The sequence below is a fragment of the Sminthopsis crassicaudata genome, chromosome 2, assembly GCF_048593235.1.
Source record: "Sminthopsis crassicaudata isolate SCR6 chromosome 2, ASM4859323v1, whole genome shotgun sequence".
NCBI classification, from domain to species: Eukaryota; Metazoa; Chordata; class Mammalia; order Dasyuromorphia; family Dasyuridae; genus Sminthopsis; species Sminthopsis crassicaudata.
Window position 1 is genome coordinate 93,334,214 of NC_133618.1, and position 16,873 is coordinate 93,351,086.

The window sequence follows — 16,873 nt, forward strand, 5'->3', positions numbered from 1 at the left end:
AAGCTCAACTTAGAGAAGAGAAAACTGAAGTGTAATGTGAACATAATCTTCAAGTATTTGAACAGCTTTAAGTATTTGTGAGAGAGGGATTAAATGTCTTTTCGGAAGCAATAGGTCAAAATTTGGAAATTATATAGACCAAATTTAGTCTTAATGTAAATGAAAACTTCCTAATATTAAGAGTTATTATAAGATGTACAGCAGTGAGTATTCCTCTTACTAGAAAAATTTAAGCAATGACTAAATGACCATTTTACCAAGTATGATGCAGAGAAAATTCTTCTTCAAGTAGAGATTGAACTATTTATATAATGAGAAGACTAACAATTCAGATTCTATGATTCATTGAAATGAGATCCTAATAGGTAGCATGATTTGTTAAAGTCAGACACCTACTTAGGGTCAGAGCCAGGAATAATAACTCAAGTATATTAATTTCCACTACAAGGTCCTTTCCTCTGGTCCTGATGATCTGTGCATTCCTATCTGACTATATTTTTTGTTTTAATATACTATGTCTTTTACAAATAGGGATAAAATTAAAATTATTGTCTATATTATAGAAAATAAATTTCAAGTGTATATGCTATACTTCTGTTTACCCTTTTGTTCCAAAAATAATTGGTTAAGTAGGAGTTTCTACTTTTAGTAAGGTTATTCATATATAAAATTGGGTTTACTAAGGTTAGTTCTTCAGTGAAATATGACTTGTGGAAACACATTTCTTTGTGAGAAAATAGTTTGAGTACTGACTACTCTTAATCATTTCAGAAAATTTACCTAGACAAAGAATTGTCCCTAAAAACATGACTAAAGAGAAGCATAGCATAAATATGCAAATTATTGTTTACTATGACTGCTGAAATCCAAGGTATAATATTTATTTACACTTATTTGTAGTTGAATATAATCTTTTTGAGGGCATAGATTACATTTTTTTTTTGGCTTAGATTTGAATTGCCAGCAGTGTTTGGCACATATCAAGTGCTTAATAAATAGTTGTCTCTTTCCTTTTTTTCCTTCTTTCCTTTTTTTTATTCATTCTATCCTCCCCTGCTTCATTCTTTTCTTACTTCCCCTTTTTTCTTACTTCTTTTCTTCCTCTCTCCTTTCTTTCCTTCTTTCTTCCCTATCTTCTTTATTTCCTCTTTCTTGCTTGCTTCTCTCTATATACTGGAATACATTCAACAAAAAGCATCTAGAATTCAAAATGGCAGAGAAAACACATGCTTCTTTCTGATTTTCTCCCTGGACTCTCATCTAATTACAAAAATCAGTCTCTGAATTAGTTCTAGACCAGCAGAATTCACAAATATTGGGAATGCAGCCAATTAACAGCAGAAGATAATTTTGAAGATCACCAGAAAAGGTCTGTTTTGGTTGGACACTGAGGGAGGCCAGGAACAGGGTGCCAGTGCATGCCATGCAGAGCAGAGTAGTGCAGTCTCTGTGGGGCAGTGCAGACTCTGGGCTGTGGAGAATCTACAAGGATGAATCTATAGCAGTGTTGGCTACTCTGTCCTGGTTGCAAGCCAGTAGATCAGCAGAGAAGTTAGAAAACATCTAACACAATCATAGAGGTAGAGAGTGAACTCCAAAGCAATGGGGTCTCATGGGACCTGGCCACACTCACCCAATACCAGTACTCAGCAAGACCCTAACACAGCCACTGCCGCTCCACTGCCTATAGAGGAGGTTTGGATAACCTTCCTTGCCCTAAAAGCAGATCCCAACAGGTTTTTTTTGTTTGTTTTTTTTTGTTGGGTTTTTTTTTTTTTTTTTTTTTTTTTTTTTTTTTTTTTTATGAGTAAAAAGGTAAAGAGGACTCTAACTATAGATAGTTTCTATGGTGAAAAAGAAGAACAGATTTCAAACCCTGAGGAGACTAAAGGCAGATTGACTCTAAATAAAGCCCCAAAGGGTGATATAACCTGGTCTTTATCACACAAGGCTCTCCTAGAAGAAATTAAAAAGGATCTTAAAAGAGAACTAGAAGAAAAATGGGGAAAGGAAAATAAAACTTTGCAAGCAGATTTGGAAAAGTCACATAACTTATTAAAAGATAGATATGATAAAGTGGAAAAAGAAAACAATTCCCTGAAAAGTAAAATTGAAAAGGTAAACAATTCCTAGGAAAACAGAATGTGTGAATTGGAAAAGATAAATAACTCCCAGGAAAAGAGAATTTGTGAAGTGGAAAAAAAAAATAATAACTCCTTAAAAAACAGAATTTGTGAAGTGGAAAAAAAATTCCATAGAACAAAACAACTCATTTAAAAATTCAATTGGACAAATACAAAAAGAGTAAAAAAAAGTAAATGAAGAAAATCATTAAAAATTAGAATTGAACAAATGGAAATGAATGACTTGATGAGATATCAAGAATTAGTCAAAAAAAATTTTTTTAATAGAAAAAAATGTAAAATACCTACTTGGGAAAACAACTGACCTAGAAAATAGATCTAGGAAAGATAATCTAAAAATTATCGGACTCCCTGAAAACCATGATGAAAAAAAGAGCCTAAACACTATTTTTCAGGAAATCATCAAAGAGAACTGCTTTCATATCAAATTTTGATAATTTTACCTTATCAAAAGGTAAAATATCCATTGAAAGAATTCACTGAACATGTCCTGAAAGAGACCCCAAAATTAAAACTCTAAAGAATATCACACCAAAGGAAAAAAATATTACAAGCAATCAGAAAAAAAAAAAATTCAAATAATGAAGAGTCACAATAAGGATCATTCAGGATCTACCAGCTTTCACTTTAAAAGATTGAAGGGCCTAGAATCTGATATTTTGAAAGGCAAAGGAACTTGGAATGCAGCCAAGAATAAAATACCCTAATAAACTGAGCATTTTCTTCCAGGGAAGAAGATGGGCATTCAATGAAACAGGTGAATTCCCTTTATTTCTGATGAAAAGACCAGAACTAAACAAAACAAAACAAAAAAAAAAAAAATTGACCTTCAAATATAGGACTCAAGAGAAGCATAAAAAGATAAAAAGAATTCTTGAGAACTGTATTTCTATTATAGATGTACATAGAGAGTGCATGTATAATTTTATTTTACAGTTATAATATAAAAAAGGAACTAGAGGTGGAAAGGGGATTGTACCAGAAAAAGGGAAAAGTGGAGGTAAAATGAGAGAAATTACATTTCACGAAGAGGCAAAGGAAATCTATTTCATTTAAGGGAAAGAAGGGAGGGGAATGAACATTGTGTAAATCTTACTCTCATCAAATTTAGCTCAAAGAGAAAATATTACGCATATTTGATTTACAGATAAACTTCTCTTACCTTATTCAAAAGTGGGAAGAGAAAGGCAAAAAGGGAAAGGGTAGGCTAAATAGAAGGGAAAATAGAAATAGTAGAGGAAAGGTATAAGAAAGGGGGAAGGACTCTAAAGAGAGAGGGCTGCTTTACACAAGTGGTATTCATAAGCTAAATACTGGGGAGGAGTGAAAGGGGAAAAGGAACGAGAAAAGTATAATTTGGGGATAATAAGATGGCAAGAAATACAGAATTAGTAGTTTTAACCATAAATTAGTAGCTTTGAATGAAGTGAACTCTCCCATTAAGCTGAAGCAGATAGCAGACTGGATTAAAAGCAAGAATCCTATAATATGTTGTTTATAGAAAACACATTTAAAGCAGGGTGATATATGCAGAGTAAAGATAAAAAACTGGAGCAGAAACTATTACGCTTCAGATGAAGTAAAAAAAAAGCAGGGGTAGCCATTCTGATCTCAGATTAAGCAAAAGCAAAAACTCATGTAATTAAAAGAAATAAGGAAAGAAACTATATCTTGCTAAAGGGTACCATAGATAATGAAGCGACATCAGTACTAAATATATGTGTGCCAAGTGGTATAGCATGGAAATTTCTAAAGAAGTTAAGAGAACTGCAAGAAGAAATAGACAGCAAAATTATAATACTGTGAGATCTCAACCTTTCTCTCTCAGAACAAGATAAATTAAATCACAAAATAAATAAGAAAGAAGTTAACGAGGTAAATAGAATATTCGAAAAGTTATGTATGATAGATTTTTGGAGAAAATTGAATGGAACTAGAAAGGAGTACACTTTCTTCTCAGCAGTTCATAGAGCCTACACAAAAATTGACTATATATTAGGACATAAAATACCTCAAAATCAAATGCAGAAAGGCAGAAATAGTAAATGCATTTTTTTTCAGATCCTAATGCAAACTACTTCCAATAAAAAGCCAAGGGGAAAATAGACCAAAAAATAATTAGAAACTAAACAATCTCATCCTAAAGAATGAATGGGTAAAACAGCAAATCATACACACAATTAATAATTTCATCTAAGAGAATGACAATAATGAAACAACATACAAAATTTGTGGGATGCAGCCAATGTGGTAATAAGGGGAAATTTTATATCTTTAGATGCTTAATAGCATAAAATAGAGCAAGTGAAGATCAATAAGTTGGGTTTGCAAATAAAAAAGATAGAAAAAGCGCAAATTAAAAACCCCCAATCAAATACCAAACTTAAAATTCTAAAAATAAAACGTGACATTAATAAAATTAAAACTAAAAAATATTGAATTAATAAATAAAACTGAGTTTGTTTTATGATAAAACCAAGAAAATAGATAAAACTTTAGTAAATTTATTTAGAAAAAGGAAAGATGAAAATGAAATTGTTAGTCTTAAAAAGGAAAAGAACTTTGCACCAATGAAGAAGAAATTAGAGCAATAATCAGGAGTTATTTTGCCCAAATTTATGCCAATAAATTTGATAACTTAACTGAAATGGAGGAATACTTACAAAAATATAGATTGCCCAGATTAACAGAGGAAGAAGTAAATTGCTAAAATAGTACCATTTTAGAAAAAGAAATAGAACAAGATATTAATCAACTCTGTAAGAAAAAATCCCCAGGACCAGATGGGTTTACATGTGAATTCTACCAAACATTTAAAGAACAACTAACTCCAATATTATATAAATATTTGAAAAAATAAGGAATGAAGGAATCTTACCAAATTCCCTTGATGACATAGACATGGTACTGATACATAAATCAGATAGGACAAAAACAGAAAAAGAAAATTATAGAACAATTTCCCTAATGAATATTGATGCAAAAATCTTAAATAAATATTATTGATCACAAAATAGAAAATTTTGATTATATTAAGTTTAAAAGTTTTTATACAAACAAAACTAATGCAGATATTAGAAGGGAAGCAATAAACTGGGAAAACATTTTTATAGTCAAAGGTTCTGATAAAGGCTTCATTTCCAAAATATATAGAAAATTGACTCAAATTCATAAGAAATCAAGCCATTCTCCAATTGATAAATGGTCAAAGGATATGAACAGACAATTTTCAGATGAAGAAATTGAAACTATTTCCACTCATATGAAAGAGTGTTCCAAATCACTATTGATCAGAGGAATGCAAATTAAGACAACTCTTGAGATTCCACTACACACCTGTCAGATTGGTTAAGATGACAAGAAAGGATAATGAATGTTGGAGGGGATATGGGAAAACTGGGACATTGATACATTATTGGGAGAGCTGTGAATGGACCCAACCATTCTGGAAGAGCAATTTGGAAATATACTCTCAAAAAGTTATCAAACTGTGCATTTTGTGTACCTTTTATTCCAACAGTGTTATTACTGAGCTTATATCCCAAAGATATCTTAAAGTAGAGAAAGGGACCCACATGTGAAAAAATGTTTGTGGCAGCCCTTTTTATAGTGGCAAGAAACTGGAAACTGAGTGGATGACCATCAGTTAGAGAATGACTGAACAAGTTATAGTATATGAATGTTATGGGATATTATTGTTCTGTAAGAAAACATGAGCAGGATGATTTCAGAGAGAGAGACTTACATGAACTGATGCTAAATGAAATGAGCAGAACCAGGAGATCATTGTATTTGGCAACAACAAGATTATATGATAACCAACTCTGATGGACATGGCTCTCATCAATAAGATGATTCAGGCCAGTGTCAACGGTCTTGTGATGAAGAAAGCTATCTGTAATCAGAGAATGGACAGTGGGAACTAAGTATGAATTATAACAGCATTTTCACTCTGTCATTGTTTGCTTGCATTTTTTGTTTTCCTTCTCAGATTTTTTTTTCCCTTTCTAGATCTGATTTTTCTTGTGTAGCAAGATAACTGCATGGATATGTATACATATATTGGATTTAACATATATTTTAACATGTACTGGAATATCTGCCATGTAGGGAAGGAGTTTGGGGGAAGTAGGGGAAAATTTGGAACAGAAGGTTTTGTAAGTATTAGTGTTGAAAAATTATCCATGCATATGTTTTCTAAATAAAAAGCTATAATAAAAAAGCATCTAGAATTCAATTTTTGAAATGGAAGATTTTGTTTGAACTTAGGACTATCATTGTCATTTGGACAAATGTCCAAATTGTCCAAATCACAAACTGCAAAGGCCTGATCCTAACCAGAAAAAAAAAAAAAGTGTCCACCACAAGGTGTTCACTACAAAGGCTGATATTGCTGACTGACCCAATGACTTTGATTCATCCTTTAGTGTCAAGCTTCTACAATTCGTATATAATCAGATATAAATATGAGGCATCTCCTTAAAAAATGAGCAAAATAAGGGGTAAAGAACAAATTGCTATCTCTGAAATTCTCCTCAACCTTGTAAATACTGTTCCAGTTTGGACAGCTCTTAACTCATAAATGACTAATGACTCAGTGAACAGTGAAAGGCTCCTTAAAAACTATTATAAGCCAGGCCATTTTGATTCATAGCATAGATGGTGACATTAGTTTAAGTAATACAATTTGGGATAAAAGGAAACAGAATGTTTAGGGTTAATGACTCATTGCATGTGATTTATCAATAATAAATCACTAACAATTCTAAGTACTATAAAGCATTCTTGTTTGAGTAAAATCTCCCACCTCTAGATTTTTTAAAAAAGTAAATAGTATCTAAGGAAAGGGGGGAAAAATGTTCACTAGAAGATAGAATTTATATTTTAAAAAATATTTGTGAAAAGATAACACTGAGATTATAATAACATTTTTTTTCCTAAAGTACTTTTTTCCATTAAAAGAAGAAAGTTCAATTTAACCAAAAGCAACTGCATATATTAAGAAAAAAACATTCAGGGATGAAGGTCTTGTTTTTTGGAGTAGTTTAGGTTTCCAACAAAAGTCTATTACCTTTCTAATATATCCCATTAAAGATCCAGGATATTTGGGTTATTCCAGCCAATCTCCTTTTTCTAATGATGCATGGCCAATATGATATGGACTTTAAAAAAATTGTTGCATATAAGTTTATTGTTAATGTGCTTTCCCATTGCATATTTCCATTGGAATTGAAACCAATTATCATAGTTTACATAAATATAATTTTGAATATTGTGAATTTAAATTGGTTTTCCTGTTAACTTCTAATCATATTAAATATATGATATATACATATATATATGATACACACACACACACACACACACATATATATATATACACACACATACATGTATACATAGATAAATGATTCATCCATTTGCTTTTTTCTGTGTGGATTACTAGGCTAATCTCTTTTTAATGGTTATGGGTTTTAATGAGGCTACCTAGTAGCTTCGTCTATGAACGGAAGCACCTTAGGAACTTCTAAATAAGGAAATAGTTCTTCCATTTACCATTTTTGCCTGGCATGCTTTATAATGGTCAAAGGAAAACACATTTGACTAGCATAGCCTGGCTTCTTATTGATAATAGCAGGATCATTGATAAAAGTATCTACCAAATAATTTTATTCTATCTTGATATATTCAGGATTGACCCCTTGTCAATGTCTAACTTTAAAAGGCATTTTAGTACAAAGTACAAAGAATTTACTAACAACTAATGACTAAATCAGCCAACCATCAAGTAAGTTGAAAATCAGCCAATATTAATGAAGTCCATAATGTCCTAGGTTGTGTGACAGGAAACAAACTGGCTTTTCCCTAAAATAAAGTCAAACTAGAAAAATGAGGAGAAAGCATCTAAGGGATATAAACATGAAAATATGTAACATATATTGAACCCCCAAACTTTTCTAAATCATTCCACAGATATTGAAAAACCTCTCATTTTCTTGCTGTAAATCTTCCAAGACAAATTTTATTCTAAAATACTTTTTCCCTTCACTTTTGTCACTGGAAACAGATTTTCTAATGGAATTTCTGGCAATTACTTTAGGTCTTTAGCTTTTGATATGATGTGCACACTCCAGTTCTCCCTTGTGTCAACCTTTTACTGAAAGCTTTGTTGTACTTACTCTGTTCAGTGTGATTTCCTGGAGCATTATTAAAAAAAAAAAAAAAAAAAAAAAAATTGATGCAATGCTATATAGTTTTTGCATCCCTGGGCTTCAGATATTTTTTAAACTACATTTATTCTTTCTCTCCCTTTGTATGTCTCTCTGTAAATCCAGAACCATAGAACTAGTGGTACTCAATTTTTTGTTCCTATTTACATTTAACTAAAATAGAGAAAGCAATGCTATATTTGAACATTCCTGAAAATATTTCTTCAGGGAAAACTATGAAAATAGGATACACTTGTTCTTTTAAAACAAAGTTAGGCATTTCTGGAAATCAAAGATTAAGGTAAAATTTTTACTGTCCCATGAAAGGATTAGGATAATTTGTCCTCTTAAACTAATGAGATGCATTTAGTCTTCAAAGAAAAAAGTGAAACTTTTCCAGAAAACATCCCACCAAAGAAAATTTATACATAAAGACAAGTCTTTGATACATTATCTTATTTACTAGTTCTTTCTCTGCAAAGATCATTCATTGATTGACGCATTAATACATGCATGCATGTAATCTCTATCCTACTAATCTCTGCAGATTTTCCTCAAGGTATCATGATTTAATGAATGAATTGAACCTAAATGGGAGAGTTGAATTTTATTTCTTACCGAAAAAACACAGGGGCTTTTACTGAGTCATCTAAATTTTCTGCTCAGAGGCTTTTCATTCTATACCAGGGATTTAATATCTACTATCCAACATTTAGGATAATTATCTAAAAAGTAAAACAATATCTTATTAACTCAAACTGAGAGGAAACATTAGATCCGATGATCAAATATTTTTAAGACAAAAAAATAAAACCTATATGTTCTAAAATGTTTATAGTAGTTGTCTTTGTGGTGGTCAAAGAACAGGGAATCTCAGGAAGAACTATCAGTTGGGGAAAAGCTGGACAAGTTGTAGTATATGACAGTGATAGAATACTACTATGCTACAAGAAATAATGAGCTCAATGATTTTAGAAAAACATGTAAAAACTTAGGGAAAATAATGAAGAATGAAGTGAGCAGAAATAAACTGTGAGTTATGATCCCATATGGGTTATGTAAAAATTTCTTAGATGAAAAGGGAGTGGACATTTCTAAGAAGCCCTGATATACAGTAATAACAATATTATTAAGAATAACTTTAAAATAATAAGTTATTTTGACCATTATAAATACTGATATTAACTATAAAGAACATATGAAGAAAGATGCTATCTGCATCTAGAGAAAGAATAACAAATAGAATAATGTATGGAGTAATTTTGCATATACATTCCTATTGGTGTTTAATGGTGGCCATATCTACAAATAGGAAATGTGAGAAAAAAAATAGAAATGTACATAGTAACTTTGCCGTATTAAAAGAAATAGAAAGTTGTACATAGCAGATTTGCAGTTTCATGTGCAATTATCTTTTTTATATGCTGTTATGGAATTGTTTTATTCCATAAATCAAAAATAAAATAAATTTTAAAAAAAGAAAAATACATACATATATATGTATACATATATATGTAAAATAAAAATTGCCTCAAACTATGCTCATAAACTGTCCCCATTTAATTCTGTCATATCTCTATACTCTTTCATTTGCTTTCTAATACTAAGAATGAACTTGTCTTGTTTCTCTGCCTCTAAAATCCCCAGTTTCCTTCAATTAACTCAGGTCCTTCACATTAAAAGATATTCCTGATGCCCTAAACTTTAGGATGTTCTCTAAACTTAAATTTTCTTTAATCATTGCCTCCTAAACAAGGTCATTTCTAACCATTATCACCCTAGCAATCTTTTCTTCCTGAAATTAATTTATCTGCTTTGCATTGAGTTATCTTTGTCTGTGATACCTGGTTCCTTAGTATGTCAACTCCTTGAAAAGAAGTTATTTCATTCTTTGTCTTTGTATTTTCAATGCCCAAATGCAATGCCTAAGACATTTTTATAAGAGTTTAATAAATAGTTGTTGAAATACACTGCATTTTAGAACTGGAAGATTAGTGACAACTGAATTTACAACAGTAAAATTTTTACGGGCAATCAAAATTTTAAGGCAGGGTAGTTGCACCCAATCTCATCCCATTAACTTTCTTTAAGTTTCTCTCGTATACAGATCAATTTTTACTCCTTTCACTCTCATTATTTTCTATAACAATAGCCATTTCTAAAAAGGGGTTGGTAGTCTTTAGTTTTTGAAGAGCTCTGAAATTTTAAACTAACACATCTATAAACAGGAGTTTTTAAAAATGATCTTCATATTTTTTTTTGGAAAAAAGAAAAACATGACTACATCAGAAGGAAGGGGGTACTACCTAAGTTAGCAACCAAAGGAGCTCAATGTTGGAACTTTGGGGAAAGTCTGATTATCCTTCATAAATAACTTGCTGTAGAAGTAAAATGATACAATGAGTAGCTAGCTATGTTTCAGCTTTCCAGTGGAACAGAAAAAACTTCTGTTTAGTTGAATTAAAGAAATAGATTCCAGAATTCTGACCTCTAATTGGAAATGAATGTGCCTGACCCAGTTTATGTAGAAACTGCTTACCAAGTGACTCTAGAACAGATTCAAAAAGACACAAGAACATAATGAACAGTAATTGTGAGGAACATTTGGTATTAAGGGCAAATATAGAACTTCATTATCTAGTAAGAATAAAATATTATGCCAAAAAAAAACTACCTTTCCAAGCTTCAGTGATTTATCAAGACAAAAAAAAAATTATTGTGCTTTCATCATAAACAATATAAGATTCAAAATATATTTTTGTCATTCACAGTCCCCATTTTAGAGATATGGCATGGGGAAAGGATTTTTAAAATACAGCACTATTTTCCATATGAGTATGTCTGTGTAAACATAGGTATGAATAAGAAATAAAGAATGGTGAAGAGGCTAAATTTGTCTAAAGAACACTAGATTTTGAGTTTTTAGACCACAGTGTGAATGCTGGTTTCATTATTACCTGAGTAACTTTAGCCAAATTACCGAACATCCTGAGCCTGAGTTTAAATAATAATTTATTATTTAAAACAAGAGAATTGCACTAGATAATCTCTACATTTTGGGGGATTAACCAGTTATTCAACATTTATATTTCAAATAAAGGACACTAGAAAGGGTTAAACAAGATACTTAAAATAAAACTAGAGCTATTTATTAAAAAAAAAAAAAAAAACACAGCTATAACTAGAATGGGGTTATAAGGCAGAATATTTAAAAGGTACTAAAAGCACTATCCCTGGTTTTACTTCCTCTACTGAATAGCTGTCTCAAGGCAGCAATCAAAACCTTAACTTACCCTCAAGTGCACTGTTTCCAGCAACAATGGTACTGATCTTGTCGTGGTGTGCATCCTTCCCCTTCAGCTACCTAGGAACCTCCTGACATTCCAGGACATGTTTTCTCCAACTGGTCAGGGACTCCTTCCTCCAACCATCTCCACCTCACTTCATGCATTTACAATTTTTTCTAGTTATAATGTTATTGAAGTATATACAGGATAAAATGAAATTATCAACTCATAGTCTAGTCTCACCATCTCAGTAATTCACAATAATTATCCTAAGCTCATGCTTTCTGTACCTTCACATCAATATATGCTGCAAGTGCCACTCACATCAAAAATGCATGAAGAAATGCTAAATGTCTCTTTTTTATATCCCCCAGTGTTTAGCACACTGCCTGGTACATAACAGGTGCTCAATAAATGTTCATCTACTAATGGTGGTTATTGACAGCTCTTCAAGAGGCCCTAAGCTTTGCTCTGAAAAAGATAATCTCCTTATTGCTTTGCAGAGGTAAGTGGTCCATTGCATATAATTAGATTTTTTTTAATATAGTGATCAGTTTTAGCAATTTGTTCTTCCTTTTTTTCTTCCTTTTCCCCTCAACCTTTTGAAAATTTTTTGTCCTAAGAAATGGCTGAGAAGAAGAAATGAGCTTACTCTCTGTGGTGACTCTTTATCAATCTCCAGTGGGCCATAGACCAACAATGGTCACCACACCAATAAGTAAAAGTAGGTTCCATCAACACTTTGGGTTAGATATACAAATTGAACTTTTAATTTCATTTAGATAAAGAATTACTGATGAGGAAACTGGCTCTACTAATAGATTAGTATTCTTAGTAAATTAGAGTCTTATAAAGTAAAGTACTGAAAGATTTTGACTTACCCCAAATCAGTGGGGGGTGTCAAAGATAGAAAGGACTTGAACCTAAGTTTTCCTGACTCAGAGGCTGGCTCTCTATTATACTGCATTGCTTTTCTGAGCAGCTAGTGGAGTATATAAATCAACAAATGTCACTATTGCTAATTAATGGGATGTGAACTCCATCTATGGAAGAAAAGTAATGTATTTTATACCATCCATCATCCTAAGCAAAGGTTCAGTAACCAGTTCATGGTGGGGCATGAGTACTAATAAATTTGTCCCCATACTGATTATGTGATTGATTCCTCATGATATGACCTTGCAGGATATCTCTAAGGATACATAACAAGACAGAAAATTGGGGGGTGAGGAATGCTTCATCTGTGCCTTATATCAGAAGGGGTATAGGAAAAGGCTTAAGGAAACTTGTTCCTAGGCAATATTAACCTAAATGCAGATACAAAGCATCAGATATGAAAGATATGAAATGACCTATAAGAGACCCAAATTCTGTACTGAGTGCAATTTGAGTCTCTTATAGATCATTAATAAAGCCCTTTTCTTTGATTTCATCCTGAATCCTGTGATTCTGTGACTACAGTCTTAAGAAAAATAAGGCTGAAGTTACAATAGACTCAGATTAAAATCTCTTCATCCTAGACGGAACTACATCAGATAATTGAGTTATTTTGTGGGTAATATTTATGCATAAGGGAAAGGAAGAGAGGAAAAGGAGTAAAATAAAATAAAATTTAAATCCCCAAAGCATTTTGCCATTATACAAATAAATTGGCTAAAATGTCTGTACCCTTTGACTCAGAAATTCCACTATTAGGTATATATCTCAGTGAGATCACTGGAAAAAATAGAGATGCCAAAGACACCCAAATGCTTATAACTGCACTTTTGGGGTAACAAAGAAATAGAAACAAATCCAATGTTCAGTGATGGGGAAATAGCTAAATAAATTGTGGAAATTTAATATAATGGAATGTTACTATTGGAAGCAATATGACTAAAACAGAGAAGTATGGAAAGATATTGATAGATAGATTGATAGATACATGCATAGACAGATGATAGATGCAAAGTGAAGTAAGTAGAGCAAGAGGAAGTATATACACAATGAGAACAATGTAAAAATAAAGAACAACTACAAAACAAATAAAAATTAATGTTTCAAAATTATCAAGAACAACACTGATGCCCCAAAAGAGATACTTCCTCATTCCTTTGCAATGGTAAGGGATCTATAGTTGTGGAGGAGCATTGCATATGTTGTAGTATTTGCTAATTTCTTCTTTATTTTATGTTTTCTGGTTTAATTGGTTTTTTAAACTTTTTTTGTTATAGGGTATGACTGAAGGGGGGAAGAAATGATATAGGGAGAATCTAGGTTATGTAAGTAAAAGCTAGGACCAGTCCTGAAGTCAGGAGGACCTGAGTTCAAATCTGGCTTCAGACATTTCCTAGCTGTTGTGACCCTGGGCAAGTCACTTAACCTCAATTGTCTCAGCAAAAAGAAAAAAAAAGAAAAAGCTACAAATAAAATTTTATTTTTAAAATATAAGTCTTAACTAGTTCTAGAGTCAGGCAGACCTGAGTTCATATATGGCCTCAGACACTTACTGGCTGTGTGACTCTGGGTGAATTACTTTGCCTCCAAAACAATAGCATCAACAACAACAATAATTATGACAACAACAAAAACAACAAAATAAACATCAGAGCCCCAAATCAGAAAAATAAGTGATGATAGTTTATTAGATGACATAATACTTTAGAAATAATACTCTCCGTTGGTCTCAGCATATTTTGTATTATTTTGTTTAAATGCATCTGAAGCCATGCTTATTGGGACTAAATTTCAGTAGTTATATCAGTGGTTCTTGGTTTCATACCAAGAGACATGGCTCCTAAGTTACAAACTACTTCCAAATTTAGGTATAGTCCTCCAGAAAGTGGGAATGTTTGGTTTTGGATCTACTGTTGATTCCACTGTTATGAGTGTTGACAATTAGGATATAAGTTTGTGTAGGTACAAGCTAGCATTTTATATAAATGCTTTTTTATATAAAGTAATTATAATATTTTTTAGTATTTTCAGGTTTTTTCATTTTATTTATATGTATTCTGCTTCCTCTATTACAGATTACAATCCCTATGAGTCTCAGAACAAATTCTTCAATAATTTTGATGGCTAAAACACCTGGCAGCCAACCTTTGGAATTAGCTTACAATATTATGTGTTGTTTTGACTTTCTCTGTATCTGTAATACTTAGCACAGTGCCTGGCACATAGTAGCAAATGTAATAATATACATAATAAATATAGTAATGAATGCTTATTGATTGGTAATGAATGTTCATAGTTACTCAGAGAATGGATATACAGCCTATCTATCCATCATGGAGGCCCTACTTAAAGCCTTTTGAGCTTATCCAATTCTGCCATGACTTGTGTTGCAAAGTCAGTACCTTTTAGATAGAAGGAGTATATATAGATAGAGAGAGAGAGGGCACAGGTGTGAGTTGACTATAAAGGGATAATATCGGTGGTTTTTTTTTTAATGATGAAATTAAGGGGTGAGAGAGAAATGTACTGGGAGAAAAGAAAAGAGAGAAGTGGGATGGGAAAATTATCTGCCATAAAAAAGAGGCAAGAAAAACTTTTATTGTGAAGGGAAAGAATGGGAAGAGAGGGTGATTAAGTGAAACTTACTCTCATCAGAATTAGCTCAAGTGGGAAATAACACACATATTCATTAGCGATATAGAAATCCATCTAACCCTGAAGGAAAATGGGATGATGAGATATGGGAAGGGAGTAAGGGTGATAAAAGAGAGGGCATTTTGGGGGAGGGAGTGGTCAGTATCACACTTTTGAAGAGGGTCAGGGTAAAAGGAGAAAAAGAGAATAAATGTGGGGGGAAATAATTAGCAATAATAATTGTAAAAAAAAATTCTCAGAAAAAAAAAATAGCCTACAAAGTCATTCATGAACAAAGTAAAATATACTGTACACAAAGTAATAGCAATATTCTGGGATGACCAACTGTAAATAACTTTGTAATTCTCAGTAATACAATCATCCACACCTATTCTGAAGGATTTATAATGAAAAATTTTATCCATACCCAAAGAAGGAATTGATCAAGTCTGAACATAGGTTGAAGCATTCTCTGTTTCTCTCTTATCTCTATTTTTAATTTAATTTTTTGAAGGTTTTAATTTTCATGGTGGGAAATCTGTTTTCTTTCACAACTTGACTGTTATGGAAATGTTTTACATAACTTCATATGTGATTTTTTAATTATGGGTGGGGATAAGGAAAATAACCTGGAGCTCAAAAATCCTAAAAACAAATGTAAAAAAATTGTTTTGAATGTAATTGGGAGAAAATATTAAATAAAATTTTAAAAATGACTGCCTTTGAAATCTCAGTAACTTCTCCTCAACAATGAGAACTAATAAAAAAAAGATGGAAATAAGATATGTCATATTAAATATTTAATTCTGTATGGTATAAGTTGTTTTGAAAACATGTTTATCTCTGTTGATATGTACAACAAATGGTAGAAGGACAGAGATATTTCTGAAATCTGTGATATTTTTACAAGTTTGCTCAAAATACCTCTATAGTTAGTATAACTTATAGATAGAGTATTTTGGAAGCTTTGCAATATGTTTCCTTTTCTGGCCCCCATATGGTATGAAGTATTGTCTAAGGAATAGATCAAGTAACTAATATGTAAGGCATGAGTATACCCACATGAGGGACAAAGCATCTTAATTCTAAACAGTGTCCTGTTGCATGTTTAAAGGATCACATACAGTGAAGTTGAAATCTAGGAATGTGAATTGCCTCCTGATTTGGGAGTAATCTAGAAGAGAGGAAGAATGTTATTCTGGTATGAAGACCTAGGTTACACTCCACCCTTGATACTTACTGTCTTCATTGTTCGGTCATTTCAGAGTTTTATGGCCCTACTGAGGCTTTATTCCTTCTTTTTATACTGCATCACTTATCTAGCATGACCTAAGGAAAGTCTTCTACCTCACTACACTTTGGACTTCTTTATTTTTGAGGACCTACCTCCTAATTCTCTGGAATTTTCCCCGAGTGTTTCTTCCATGTATGATTTTTTTTCCCCTCCCTATTTCTGCCTCTTACCTTCTTTCCAGCCCTTTCCACATTATTGTTAATTCTACTAACTTCCCTCTGTCATTTTTTCCCAATTTACTCTAAAATAAATATTATAAATTATAAAAATATAAAATAAATATAAAAATTATAAAATAAATAGTGTAAATAAAAATAAAATAAAGCTTATACATAATCACTTACATGTTGTCTTCATCATTAGACAATT